This window comes from Dysidea avara, chromosome 10 (genome assembly GCF_963678975.1).
Source record: "Dysidea avara chromosome 10, odDysAvar1.4, whole genome shotgun sequence".
NCBI classification, from domain to species: domain Eukaryota; kingdom Metazoa; phylum Porifera; class Demospongiae; order Dictyoceratida; family Dysideidae; genus Dysidea; species Dysidea avara.
Window position 1 is genome coordinate 6,173,239 of NC_089281.1, and position 12,476 is coordinate 6,185,714.

General features: G+C 37.7%; 1 protein-coding gene across 1 annotated transcript in view; it reads right to left on the reverse strand.

Annotated features, from left to right (window-relative positions):
• The window catches only part of LOC136268174 (uncharacterized), a 34,710-nt gene extending 22,669 nt beyond the window's left edge, over positions 1-12,041 (reverse strand). Inside the window, exon 1 of the mRNA XM_066063433.1 lies at positions 11,925-12,041. The gene's annotated coding sequence lies outside the window, so the exon portion shown is untranslated. The remainder of the gene's footprint in view (positions 1-11,924) is intronic.
• Positions 12,042-12,476: the final 435 nt, after the last annotated feature.

Here is a 12,476-nt window from a genome sequence, read left to right on the forward strand (position 1 = left end):
TTATTATGCACCCAGTTAACACTTAGCTAAGTTTGAGCATAAGATGCCTGAAGTATTCCACAGATATATTTTGTAAATAATATTAGAAAAAAGATAAATATACTCTAATAGAACAGTCAATAGCTATTAGCTAGCTGTGTAACTAATTAGGCACTTGCTAATTATGAGCATAATCTAAAGCATTTACCACAGATATGAGATGTTATAAATAGTAAATGAATGCCACAGTAAACATAAATCTATAAAACAGTCTGTCTAGATCTATTCTACACTGTAAATTCATACTTCCAAATTTACAGAGTGAACAGTCTGTAATGTGCATGCCTTTGTCAAACAAGATGACAGGTGCACATGTTTGACTCTCCAAGATAATAATATTCTTGCTAATTTCCAAATATCAGTCATCTAAATGTTACCATCAAATTTTTAACAATTTTGTTGTTCCCCCACTGAGTGGGACTATCACTATAACAAAAATGAGTGATATCCACCTCAAAAACACCTTTGCTGTAAAAAAAGGCGCGTCCAAGAAACTACAAGTACCTGTAATCCAATGTAATTAAAAACAGCTCAGTTGTAGGGAAAGACTTCATAAAAGTAAAAATAACTGGTAACTTAAAGAGCTAATATCTGGAGCGGCCAAGAAAAGTGCACCCATGAAAGTAACTGGCAATTGAAATAGCTGATATCTGAAGTGGCCAAGAATGAATGCTGATATACAACTAATTGGAATTAACAAAAAGTTTAACATCGAACCTTTATCTTTCAGCTGTGTTCTACATTCACTCTTGCTGCATCATAAATTGATTTCTTTTAACTCTAATTGGCTGGTAATTTGGCTGCCTTTTTTTTGCTCTATACACTGAATATTAAAAAAGGCAGCCAAATTACCAGCCAATTAGTACTAGTAATAGCATGGGTAGCAGTGAAATTTGGGATAAATACCACGAGTGTTGTATTGGAAATTTACCATTTTCAAAACAACAAGAGTGGTATTTATCCCAAAATTTCACTGCTACCCATGCTATTCCCAGTTAATACCATACTCGCTGCATATACCCATGCTGTGCTTTAGCATTGCTATGTACGCAATTTGTCACTATGTACTAAACACGCGTAAACACTAATTGGCGCTACATTGTTAACATAAATTCTAGCCAATGAAATTGCAATTACAACTTTTTCACTGCTACCAGTGAAATATGGGATAAATTTCACTGCTACTATTGAGACTTTTGTATGGGCAGTGAAACAGGTATGGTATTAGAGTTAAAAGAAATCAATTTATGATGCAGCAAGAGTGAATGTAGAACACAGCTGAAAGATAAAGGTTCGATGTTAAACTTTTTGGTAATTCCAATTAGTTGTATATCAGCATTCATTCTTGGCCACTTCAGATATCAGCTATTTCAATTGCCAGTTACTTTCATGGGTGCACTTTTCTTGGCCGCTCCAGATATCAGCTCTTTAAGTTACCAGTTATTTTTACTTTTATGAAGTCTTTCCCTACAACTGAGCTGTTTTTAATTACATTGGATTACAGGTACTTGTAGTTTCTTGGACGCGCCTTTTTTTACAGCAAAGGTGTTTTTGAGGTGGATTATATATTACTTGCAGCTGAACTATTTAGTTACAGTTACATATTACCCATAAAATAAAGTAACTGTAATAATATTACATATTATATTACTTTGTGTCCATAGCCTTAAGCTGTCACGTGTGAAACTACCACCTTATCACGTGACACGATTGCGTTGTTGGACAATGTGCAAGTCTTGATATAAGTAAGTAGCTGGTGAATAAGCCTCACTTAGTAGGCTTCATTACTTCGTTGTGGCAAGGCGTTACTCAGCGGGTTACTAACGAGATTAGTAACTTCGTTACTTTTAGTAATAATATTACATAATATTAGATTCGTTACAGTAACTATATTACTTAGGTAACGCGTTACATTTGCAAGTAAAGTAACTTGAGTTATATTACCTGTTTTTATAGCGTATTTCGTTATATTACTTTGTTACCACAAAAGTAATAATATTACGTAACGCGTTACATAAGTAGCGCGTTACTCCCAACACTGTTAAAGTATATGTTATAAAGAGTACATAATAAAAATAGGGAGGGAGAGTGTCTAACTGACAATGCAGCCTGTACAAAATCACTGTGTACTATTGAATAAACAATGATCTTTGAACAAATTAACACTTTTACTGATGATAGAGATCTGTTGATAGGTGTTGAGTGCTGTTGATAGGTGTTGAATAAGGTAAAGCTTTTGTTCTACCAATGTGTGGATGCTCTATACTATCCAGTGATTTTGGCTGAAAGTGTCCTAGTTAGATACTCTCCCTCCCTATTTTTATTACGTACTCTTGACGTCACGTTGTAGTAAATATTTGTTATCGTGATGTGTGTGTGGTATGACTAATCTAATAAACATTGACTGCATTTCCTACCATAACTCAATAATAAAAGACCAAATCACTCTGGGGGAAGCACTACCTGTAAAGAAGACTGCTGAGTCATGACCACATGCAATTGCAATGTACACCCTCTGTACACCCTCTCTACACAATGTTTAACTGCTACATTTTGTGTTAACCTGTTGATAATAACTATACTTTGTCAAGTCATGTGTGTATGTACAAACTTTATACTTTACTGTACCAAGAGTATATAATGGGAAGATATACTCTTGACTGTACTTACATATAAGTACTTTAAGCACTCCAAGCAAGTACAATGGCTAAGAGTATAAAGTACTTAAGTAGAAGTACAAATACTCAAGAACAAGTACTTAAGACCAATGTACTTTGCCCTATGCCTGAGTCGGCTATACAAGAGAAGAAATGTTAGAGATTTGTCAATAGGACAAGGTGCGAAATTTCATGTGGCATGTGGCCAATAAGAAAAAAAGGTTTTACTATGCTAAGCAAGTAAAACGGTTTTCTGCAGTATATGCTCGACACAAAGGATAACCATGTTAATTTACTAGTTACATGAGATAAAGTAGGAATTGAATGATTATCCCCAGAATTGTGGTGGCTTCAAGTCGCCTGCTTGCTTGATTATATCATATGTTCAACTCAGCTAGTTGGAAAAGGTAGATGTGGTCAGACATGCACACGGACATGGACATTTTCAAAATACACTTTACAGTTATGTAATTTTTATTCTGTACAGTAGTCTTCCAGAGACTTTGCCCAGACATCACTAGTTTATAAGCACATGTGTGGAGGACTGACTAGCTGAGTTTTCTAGCCAATATTACCAAATAATACTCCGTGAAGACATTGTGAAGCTGGTTTCTGGTCAATATTTTGTTATGGGTGGGTACAAACCTTCTTAAATACAATACTACTGCACTGTATGATTACGCCTCGACAACCCTAACTTTAGTATATTGAAATTCATACTTATTAGATCTATATTGCACAACAAGAAACAAAAGTATAAACCAATTACTTTAATATGTACCACTGACAGATACTACAACTACAAATTTATTTTTACTTTATATACATATAATTTACCACTAGCATACACACTACTTACCTTACTAAACAAACTTTGAACTCACTGCTGAAGGCTGAATAGCAACAAACCAAATCACACAGCACAATAGTGGACAAGAGTGCATAAACCTCACAAACTAAAAGGTGCTAAATTTGTATACCATCAACACCTACCTCCTAGGGGGGAATCCCAGGGATAACCACCTGAGGTAATGTATTTATTACAAGCACTGCTAAAATTTTTATGTTGATTAAGAGATCAGTAGTTACAATAGCAATTATGCTAAAAAGCAACTTACTTGACCATATTCTGTTGTACACATGCTCTAGAAATCTAATGTAATTGTAGAGATTCAGGTGGTATGACCTTGCAGGCTGCTCACTTGATATCTATGTGATGAGGCTCTAAAAGCCTGGCCTGCGAGACTAAGTTGGGGCATGACAGCTGAATCCAATGAGTATGCATTTGATTTCTACAACAGGTGAACAACAGTACATGTACAACAGTACATGTTCAACAGTACTCCATAATGTGCTAGCCAATCCTCCACACATGCACTTATAAATGGATAAGCACTATGCAAAGACAATTTTTGGGACAGAACAAAATTAGGTATGAAAATTAACTATTATATTGTGTTTTGAAAATGTCCACGTCCGTGTCTGACCATATCCGCCTTTTCCCACTAACCAAAGTCTGGCCTTCCGCACATAATTATGCTATGCAACATGATTGGTGTTGGTGATTGGCTAACTGCATCACTATCTAATTAGTACAGTTAAAACTGTTCAACCCACATTTAAATGATTATTCGTTAGAACAAACCTTTGAATTTGTTTGGTCCCTTAGAATGCACTACAACATGTGATAGATAGAATCATGGGTGCAGGTGTCTTGCTTAAACAAACACCAAATCCTAATGGTGAGAGTATACATTTAAGCAAACTGAACTATTTGTCCAAGCCATTGTAGGCCAATAGCCTGCAATTGGTAACAAATTACCCAATCCAGTTCAAAGAACATGTATAACATAAAGTACTAAGGGAGCATCACGTTCAGGGAAAAGAATCCGTCACTGTATCAGTGAATTAGTTTTGTATTCTTTCTTATAATTTTTCAATTGTAAGAAAACTGCTGGAGGAACTTTAGGTATTTACCAAAAGTCTGGGCATCAGACATAATACCACTAGAAAACAATTGGCAGAAAATAAAGTAATTACATACATTGCATCAACATCAAAAAAACTTTTTAACATGAAAAGCTGTATGGATAAGAAACTTTTGAGAAGTATTATAAAAAGAACATAATAACTATATAGTTATAGAGTAGATTGATATACGAATACTACATACAACATGAAATTTTACAGGAGCACACAGCCAGTATTGTTGTTTGAGATTTAGTAGCAAGTCACTAATACAAGGGTCTAAGGCATTACTAACCCTATTATACTATATGATAGTAACTAGCATGAAATTTATCAGGGGTACAACCAAAGGATATCTAAACTAACAAGATACTCTCTAATAGAGCAGTCAATTGTACTAATACTATTTGTGGCCGTTTTACCAAAAACCCACATAAGCATACAAATAACGCATGTTTCAAAGAAAATTTGAGCAGGGAAGCAAGTCTCAACCTATACACCATCTTATTTACCTGCTCATGGGGAGTTCGAATATTGTTCTTGGTATGCGTGTTATGTGTTTTACGTACAATGTGGTAGACATAAACAAAATCGTCGTTACTTTATTCATTTAAAACACCTTAACAAGTAAAACAGGGCTAAAACTATGGCTTGCCAATTCATGGTGAGCACTATAAGCCAAATCCTACTTTTTGTAGACCAAAGTTATGGCTATGAATATAACTGCTAGAGTTGCTATACAAATTGATTTTCTTTATTCTTCCTATTGTCTAGCACGAAGAGTAAATAATAAAAGAGTAAATAATAAAAAAGAGAGTATCTAACTCCAGTATCAGCCATCAAAAATGACAGCCACAAGTCCACAGGCTTCCCTTGAATTTACAGGAAGTGCGTTAATATGCTTTGGCTTGCATACACTAACTTTCAAGGGGCTAGTCAAAGTCACCACCTCCTAAAGTGTTAACTCACTCAATCAGCACTTATATCGTTGGGGCAAGCCTGAGCGAGCCCCACAAATGGCAGTAGTCACTCGTACGTCCGACACGTACGTCTGACCATTCCCGAGAGTTTATGTAACGAACACGGACAGCCCCACACTGGTAGTGCTCAACTGTACGTAAGACCGTACGTCTGACCATTCTCAAGAATTTCCGTAGCGAACACGGACAGCCCCACACTGGTAGTGCTCAACTGTACATACAACCGTATGTCTGACCATTCCCGAAAGTTTACGTAACAAACATGGAAAAATGCGCCACATGACTTAGAACTTGTCACTTTGCTCACAACTTATTCTTATCTACATTGACATGGACAAAGAAGACCGTCTTGGAAGAAGGCCGAGAGAAAACAAGATAGGGCGAGGAGGGAACACTTGCAGGTGAATTCCCGAGTGAATGATGATGATGGTACGTGCGTCACGTTCACGAAAACTTCCTGTACGAAAAAAGGCCATTTTTTTGCCACTTGGATTAGAATTTGTCACGTGGGTTACAACTTCTTATCTACATAGACAAGACCGTCTTGGAAGAAGGCAGGGAGAGAACAAGAGGACGGCAGCAGAAATGCCAGATGAAGCAGAAGCAAGTAGACACCTGATAGTAGGCATTCCAGTATCCGAGATTTTTAAATAAAAGAATTCTCCGTATATTCCCCAATAGAACCCTGGCACAAAATAACAACTCGTGTTTAACTAGGGATTGCTCCGTCGTCCGAGCTCCAATGATGATGAAAATCGCTGTGGGGTTTGTCCACACACTGATCATCATGAAAATCTTAGTTTTATCGTGCCCGTTACATATAAGTAAGTTTTGTGTTGTTTTGTAATCTTTTCAAGCCATGCAATGTATGTAGAATACTTTAAAACTTAAAAAAACGTACTGTTGGGTGGAAGGTAGTCACTGGTGCTTACTTTAAAGTGCATAGTTACTTCACTCGGGTTAGCGATTTTCAGCTCCAGAACAATTTTCTGGTGGCTGTGTCATCAGCTCAAAAGTATAAACCATTTCAAAGTCGGCATAACAATGTCATAACTGAAACCAAAACTCCACCTTAGGTATTGTTGCACCATTGTGGCACCTCCACTTTAGTTGTTTACCTTTATAAGTTGTTAACTTGATGTTTTTACTTACTTGAGATAGTCACTTGCCTATGGGTATACACCATTGTATTGAGAAGTGTGCAGTAGGTGAAACATATTTGCTCACCACAATTACAAAGATCACTGAGATCCGATATGATCTGAAGTTACTCTCTTTACATGTACAAACTTGCAGCTAGAAGCAACTGCAGTTTCAAGATAGTCTAGATTGCTAGATGGCTTCCTGATTCAATTGTGCCATTTTCCCCTTTAAAATGTATGGGGAGTCCCAGAGAAAAAATGTACTTTTTTTCAGTTTTTAAGCACTGTGCATGCCAAAGTAGCTAATTCCAACCCAACAAACTATATATTTCTGAGATCAGCAATCAATACTCTATCTACTGAACCCATTTTTCCAAAATTTAAAAATCGGGCTGGAATGCCTACTGATAGACGCCATGTACACTCGCAGAAGAGAGCATGCAGTTGGCCAATGAAACTGCAGAAGACAGGGAGATAAGTCCTAGCTGACTATGCTTCCACACAGTTATGTAGCTATATACTGGCAGGCCACTGAGCCTCTCAACTTGAACTTTTTCACTTCCCTCAAGCTACCTCTAGAGTCATTTCTGTATGTATAGCTACAAACACACACACATTAAATGGAAATACAGTTGATGCCGCATTACTTTTTTACACAACTCAGGCTCACCCCATCATGCTTTTAGCATCTGTCTAGTAAGTATGAATTTACTATAATATCCAGAAAGACTTTTGGCTGTCAGTTTTGATGGCCCAATCAGTACTGGAGTTAGATATTTACTCTTTCCAGCACTACAATTCCAAAACTACTCACATACTACAACATAGGCTGAAACTTTGGCAACCCATTCTTTGGACACTGTAGATAATGCTGAGACAATAAAAAGAAATTGTGTGAACTTTACTGAGACAGTCACATTTACTATTCCCTGACAAAATGGCATCTCCCAAAATGCTGTCATTTAATACATGACAAAACACACCTTCCCCACTTTCATAGAATAGTATTACACATCAAATCTAGTGTTAAAATTCTTTACAAAGAACCAATATTTTTCTAAAATTCCTGAAACTCAAATTTTCGTTTTAACTCCCAGATTGCCTGTCTGCCTAAAGTCTAGACATTTATAACGGCACATATTGTATGGACATGATTTTATGCCACAAATTCACATATGGAACGTGCTTTTTGGGATTCCAAGCTTTTTGATCACATTTTAAAGTAAATTGCAAAATGTGTGAATTAACATGATGTACTTAATTCTCCAGCCAGACCTCAGCCAGACTGAACTATCGCGTCTCACGTTTTGGAGTGGCACAAGCTAAACACTCTGTGGCAATAAATAGAGAAAGAACAATCATCAATAGGGATGTTAAAATCCAAAAAAAAATGGAATTTCTTTTCCCATAAATTTCACTAAAAAGTAGCACAACGAGTTGCACATCCTGCAGATAGTTTAGGCACTAGAATGTTTCCTTTCAAGGTAGTGCTCTAACGTGGGTTTCCTCATGATTAGAGTAACTACAGTAGGTGAGTGTGTAAGTCCCAATGTTATATCTCTGCCTAGAAAATGTATGGAAGATGACAGCAGACTATAGTTTTGTTGATCGCCACATAAAATAGTGTACTGTAGCATATGGATATCATGGGACAGACACTTGTATATAATATTGCAGCATTGTATTCATGTATGCATATATTGTATGGTGTGCTTTGGTTGGAATATTATTATTGTTCACGTGATCAACCACACCGTACGCCACATGGTGTCAGAACGATGAACCTACAGCCTCCGACTCCCTTTTCGTTTGGAAAGAGTGAAGAATGGCTGAAGTGGAAGTGTCGCTTCGAGCAAAACTGCGAGGCATCCGGGTTAGCTGAGAAAGGAGAACAACGCCAAGTCAGCACCCTCTTGTATTGCTTAGGAGAGGAAGCGGAGGAAGTGTTGGACACTACCCGCATATCAGGAGATGACAGGAAGAAGTATGAGAAGGTAAAAATGTGATCTACGAGCACGCCAGATTTAATCAGCGTAGCCAGCTTCTGGATGAGTCAGCAGACCATTTCATTACGGAAATACAGATAACTGTGAGTTTGGTGATATGAAAGACCAACTAATCTGTGACCACCTCGTTGTGGAAATCCGGGATCATGCATTATCAGAATGCCTACAATTAGAAGCAGATCTAACTCTCGACAAAGTAAAGAAGCTTATCCGTCAGAGAGAAGCAGTGAGAGCACAGCAAGATTTTACATAAATCCCAGGTCAAAGATGACACCTCTCTGGATTCACTGGGAAAGAATACCAGTGTGAGAAGGAAATTTCCAGCCATACCCCACACTTTCACTAAACCACCACCGAGCAACTGTCGTAGATATGGTAGTGGAGCACACCCTAGACACCTATGCCCAGCAAAGGAGGCAACCTGCTACAGCTGCTGATGGGGAGGAGGATAAGAACAGATATTCCTCAAGTAAAAGACAACTTAATCCCCAAGTGGGAGCATATTCATAACTTCAGACAATTAGATGAAAAATATAAGCAATCACAAAAGGACAACTATGATAGACACCACAGGGTTAGAACACTTCCCATGTTACCTGACAAACAGACTGTGTGGCCAGAGGGCATCAAGTTCCTGGGCAAGTAGTGCAAACAGCTAGCACACCTCGCTCATATGTAGTTCAAACACCATCTGGTGAGCTCCGAAGAAATCGAGCACATCTACGTGTTCGAACTGATCCTCAACTTCCAGTGGATACTCCTACCACAGAATATGAACTTCTTCAACCTCCAACTATTTACTCAGGACCAGTAACCCGCTCACAAACTGGAACAGTCCTCCACCCCCCTGACCGTTTACAATATTGAGTGAAGACTGAGATGTAGCATATGGATATCATGGGACAGACACTTATATATAATATTGTAGCAGCTAGTGTATGCATGTAAATTGTATGTTGTGCTTTGGTTGGAATATTATTATTGTTCACGTGATCAACCACGCCTTACGCCACATGTACCAGTTTATCAATAGGGTGGTTTTCAGTCAGTGTCAGATGCAACTTGAACACCTGTATTATAGGCCAGGTAAACTGGATTGTTTCTCATCCCCACCCACATCCCTTTTTATTCCACCACCTCTAATTCCATTATTGCTGCTATCAATCACGTGTACATGTATTTTGATGCTAAGAAGGCTGGTTATCATTTTACAGCACAGCAAATGTCACTTGCACCTCAGAAACAGTGGTAAAATGTAAGTACTAGCTGTTAAAAGGCTTTAGCTAACCTTTATAGTAACAGAGACCTTGACTGGAGTATTTTCTTTAACATGAATAATGAAAAATGACCTCCCGCCTGCATAGAAATCCAAATTTTTGTGGATGAGAAACAAGTATCGTATAGCCAGAAAGTTTGACAGGAGAAAACTTATAGGTGAATTTGCCATGATAGGATTTTGGTGAGAAAAAAGTTTGGCGAATTTCATAGAGCTAATACAAATTTGTATTGGACAAATGATTTGGTGGATTTTAGTTTGGTGAAACACTGCTCACTCGCCAAACTTTCTGGCTATACAGTAATCAAGTTTTCCTGGCCTTAGTTTTCCTAGCAATGCTATGCAATTGATAATGCAAAGCGATGTAATCACCCATACGTCACCTGTTTTTGTATTGTGCCATGCGAGGGGTCCTTCACTTCCAGAAATGTCGTCGATGACTATGGAAATTTGGCAATTTTTATTAGAAATATAGAAATTTTTGTTGGAAACTCAGAAATATGTAACTGAAATTTTAAATACATAAATACATACAATTAAAATTTTTTAAATGTTTGGGATCGAATTTTGATTATCTTGCCTCGTGTATATACACATTTATATGTGTATATACACGAGGCGAGATGCAAGGAAGTGGGATTACTATCAATAGAAGACTTATAGCGCCATCTAGATTATAAGCGCACTAACATGTGTACTAACATGTGTCCGTAGTCTACTTCGTAAATTAGTTGTATACTTTCGAGCTAATTTGATTCCCACGGTGCAAAGGTCACGTTTTGGTGTGTCCGTGGAATACTGACGAGAGTTTTATTCAAATTCCTAAGAGGTCACATGCACTGGCACCCTCGCCCCAACCACGATAGAGTCACAACGGCCTATCAGACCGCTAGTGAACCACTCAGCTCGGCTTGAACCCATCAGTGCTGAAACCACAACCCATCTAATACAGTAGCCTAAGGTACAGAATATACAACTCAAGCTACAACTTCGTAGCATCCAAGAATTTCCAAGACAGAAATTTGGTTTGGAAGTTTATCCAGAAATTAGAAATTTGGGTTGGCAAATTTTCATATTTCGAAATGCCATCAATGGATTTTGTATGTGAAGGACCCCCCGTGCCATGACTACCAATAGTGCGTGTGCTCAATAGAGAAGACCGGAGAACAGCCTATTTGTTTATTTAACTATTACAAAAGCAAATGTGGTAAACCTATAATGGCTTAGTCTCACGGCGCCCGACCCTAAAAAGAGGGTCTGGTGAAACTGTGTACAAAAAGTTTGGCACTGCTGGAATGTTGGAAGCTCCAATCAGATCGCTCCATTTCAAATTGATTATGTAATGCGTACATTTCAAAAGATTTGCGGCTTACGGTTAATTACATCCGGTGACCCTGCCGCTTAAACTCATTGAGAAAACAGCCATACAATTCTGTTGGGTTTGTTTTAATGCTGAATAAATATGGTAGCGCTATTAGTTTGGTGATGCTGTAAGCGGATCTGGTTGAATGGCTGTTGTGACGTAAACAGTACACTTACGTAACAGGTAAAACGTCATCCAATAAACATTCCAGAGCTCAAACTTTTTGTGCACAGTTTCACCAGACCCTCTTTTTAGGGTCGGGCGCCGCGAGACTAATAATGGCTATATATTAATTTGCAGCGTTTTTCGAGCTCTACAAGACGCTGTGGCTAAACTATGCATTTTCTACACTTTCAAGAATCCGTTTGACATCCCCATCATTATTATATTTAGGGATTTCTGTGTTTAGAAGATTTATTGTAATTACTCTATAAATCTCGCCATAATTTTATGATTACAGACTCTACGGTGTATCTAGACTATAAAAACTTGCCTGGTGTGTTTGTAGTTCAAGATATAGAGGACAGCATGATCAGCTCCAACTGAAAACTCACGGTTAACATCGGCATTTTTTACACCTGGCTGAGATCACGTCGAGGATCACGTGATAACTTATTATTAAAGCCATTAAAGTGTATAGTCTAGCTAATGCTCTTTTCAACGCGATATCTAAGGTATGAGTAATTCTATCTCACTTAAGCCCTAGCTAAAAACTAGGAGTAGGTCTATATAGCTAGTGCAAGACAACATGACATGACAACATTTGCTACACATTAAGCCAGTACATGTTTATTAGCATCACTGTCACATTGTTTATGAAGTGTGTGATAGTCATAACAGATATCAATAGAAGGAGGTATAGGATATCTTATGGAGTTATTAACACCTCAGCCTCAGAGGAGTTGGGATGGAGGTGCTATTTGAAAATATTTCATACTTTTTACATTTAAACAATAATACATACAGCATTTTTTGTTCTATAGTACTGTAGTTGCCTTTGAGTTTCATGCCAAAAATTGCAATTAATATAAGATATTAACTTGAG